Here is a 3,619-nt window from a genome sequence, read left to right on the forward strand (position 1 = left end):
TTGTGAAGAATCATCTGGTACACCCCAATGGGTGCTATACCATTACCTGAAATCTGTGTTGGTGATTATAGTACTAAGAAATTCTGTGGTTAGAGAACCACAAGGAGTTGAACATAAAGCGAATAAAAGAAGACAAGCAGAAATGGAGTGTATATCTCTCACAATAATGGACCATTTAAATAGATGATCCCGAGGACAACTATCAAGTTTGTCAAAGGGTGGTTGTACGAAATACTGTACCAATGATTACGAAATTGTCCAGTATTAGGTTGAATCAAACCACCAACTCATTGATAAAGGCAAATGAGTTAAATGGGATAAGTTTGAAGTTATACTTCATATGGACAACCAGAAATAATTCTGGACAACAGAAGGAGAATGAACTCCTCTACATTGATGATATGCTTGCAAAATGATATATCCAAGATATTTTGGAGATCTCTGTACTCTCCTAGTTATCCCGAGATATCATTAGCCTATTATTATACTACTACAGGTAGTATAATTTGCAACATCTTGTCCATGGGACATGATAGTTGTGAGAAACTGAGTGTATGAATCAATTCATACTCAATATTGTTGCGTACACAATAATTTTTCTTCCTTTATCAGTATGGTATGAGGACGATTAGAAAAATTATTGATAATTCTTTTGGCCCCAAGAAAGTTGCAATATTCCCAACAATCGCTAGATTTTAAGTGCACTACACATGTCATGAGGGGACTTAGTTTTAAGGCACTCTCACCTTAAAATTTGAAATGATTCGGTTTCACATTCAAGAATATATGTGAATTGCTCAACCATTGTCTAGGTTATGTTGGCACTACATGGTATTTATGGATGCATCTAGAAGATGGTCTTAGGTGTGTATCATCCACACAAAACCACGCGTTATTGAAATAATTGCTCAAAATTGATGAATTTAGAGAAAATTATCCTACACATGGGATAATACCATTGGAATGGAAATGTCATTAAATTTGATTCGCGAGCATTCAATCGTCATATTCAGTACATTGTGCACATAAACAAAATGGTGTGACTAGATCTCTTCCCAAAGAGAGTCAAAATTGCATAGCCACTATTGCAGAATTGTGATGAGCCAAACTTTTGTTGGTTGTAACATGTAGTCTCAAACGTTGCATATTTAGTCTAAATGAGATCAAACGCATATACTGCATACCCTTGTAGTTTGTACATGGAAATAAGTGAAGTATTTCCCATCTGCAGTAATTTGGTTGCGTACCGATATCACCACCCCAGTGTACATCAAGGGCCTTCACATATATTTGGGATCTATGTGAGTAATAACTGTTGTATGATTGTTAATCCGTCACATACCTTAACCCTAGTGAGGGAGTTATTTGCAGCTCGTGCGCTGATTGCTTTTGCAATAAGGACATTTTCTAGCATTAGGGGGAGAAATGTACCACATAGAATGCCAGGGGATGCATAAGATATGTCGTAGACATTCCACATACTTAAGAATCTAAACTAGAGGTTCAGGTTATGTGAAAGTTTCAACATATTGCAAATAATCTGCCATATACATTTACTTATGATAAAGGTGACGCTGAAGTCTAGTACCAGAATGAGTGGGTACCTAATAACTACTCGTATCCCCAGATGGGAACAAGAGGGGGAGAATTCTGGTCACATGAGATTAAGTTCTCATATGTTTCTGCAGAAATAGAGAAAATGGTCTCCTTCGTTAGTAAATGTGATTCAACCTAGGTTTAATGACCCAAGATGGGTGCCCGTCATCCAGAGCCCAACACATATGTCCACACATTTTTTGGTGATGGGACATCGAAACACCTTGACTCCGTTGTTATGGGAAAACACAAGGAGTTAAGTGGCGTAACGAGAATTCCACAAATGATGTCGATTCATGAGAATCACGTATGAAAAGTCTACATATATTGACATAAAATTCTTCTTGAGAATTATTGAAATCCTTTTTGGCCCTGAACCAAAATCCATGGAGAGTGCTGTTTACACTTATATTGGTTCAAATGAAAGAAAGCAATTTAGGAAGATTAGCACTCGCTCATCAAAAGAGAGGTGTTTACGATAGTAAAACCTGCTCCTCATGAGTATCTTCCATAGAGAAGAGAAATGATTTTTCATTTGGAAATGAAAATAGATGAGGTAGTGAGAAAGCGAGGCTTGTAGCACCAGGGTTTTCATAGAGACCCAACATCGGTTATGATGCAGCATACCTTCTTGGTATGAGCGGAATTATGTTTTGATACTAATTGGCAGTATAAATACATGCAGCTGATGTATGTAGTGGCTACATACTCGCATAGATCATTTAGTTCAGATATACATATTGAATTCATGGAAAGGGCTTAATATTATGAATCCAATGATAAATCGCAACATGTTTGTGTGAAGCTTCAGAAGTCATTCTATGACTCAGAAGAGGTCAGAGAGTTGTGTGGTACAACCGACTAAGTGAGCTACTCCTTGATAAGGATTACTCTAGTACTAATGATTGTTGATATGTATTCATGAAGATATCATGAATTGGATTTACATCATCTTAGTGATGTGGATGATCTTATCATCAATGTCTATACCAGACATATGAGATACGCACAATCATTTTAAAACGATATTTGGGTCAAACCAAATGATGCTAGGTTTATAGTTGAGCATATTCCCTCGGGAATAAATGTATATCATTCTTCATATATCTATAAATATTGGATATATCAAAGACACATGTGGTCATATTATACCTGACATGGGATACAAGCCCATTTAGACCGAGGGGAGATGGTGAAGTGATAGTGGACCTGAAGTTCCATATCTTAATACCATCAGAGCACTCATGTATCTTGCAAAATAAGCCAGGCCTGACATTATATTTGTTGCAATATATTGAGAGTGCAATCCCCAGTAAAGATATAATGGTTGATATAAGGTATATCCTCAGATATGTCCAAGACACAAAAGGTCTTGATTAATTCGATCTGGAAAATCAAGATGGCACCATGGTGTGACATCGTGATAGTGGCTAATAACCTGATCCCAACGGTGTCATATCAAAGACTGGATTTACTGGAAGAGTATTCTGAGGGGAGCCTTCAGAATAGACTTCAAATGGGTCCTTCGAGAGATCATTCTGCTGTAATTATTTTATTCGAAGCATTACAAGATGTGTATGGCTTCGCAGAATGACTGCCTACATGTGAAATCATGTGGAGATTCATTGAAATATCAATTCACTTGTATTGCTTACGGGTTATATTTATCCTCGCTAATTACAGAAATGTAGGAGTGTAATCTGCAAACAAATTATTGTGATATTCGCAATGTCTGTACCAACGTATATATTCCAGAATCAGGTTTGTGGAATTGGTATGAGACAACATCGATGTTTGCAAAGTTCAAGGGGAGTAAAAATCCCTAGTTATAACATGTTGGTGATCTTCAGATCATTCATATTGTACTCCTTCTCTTTATGAGTTTTCCAGGATGTTTCTCATATAAGGTTTTTAACGAGACAATATAAATACAAGTGCGGATATATGCCATTTGGTTTCTCCTTATATTTTTTCCACTTGATTTAGGGTTATTGCGGGAGTTTTCAGTTTGCAATATACAAAT

The sequence above is a fragment of the Triticum dicoccoides genome, chromosome 1B (genome assembly GCF_002162155.2).
Source record: "Triticum dicoccoides isolate Atlit2015 ecotype Zavitan chromosome 1B, WEW_v2.0, whole genome shotgun sequence".
In the NCBI taxonomy this organism is placed as follows: Eukaryota; Viridiplantae; Streptophyta; class Magnoliopsida; order Poales; family Poaceae; genus Triticum; species Triticum dicoccoides.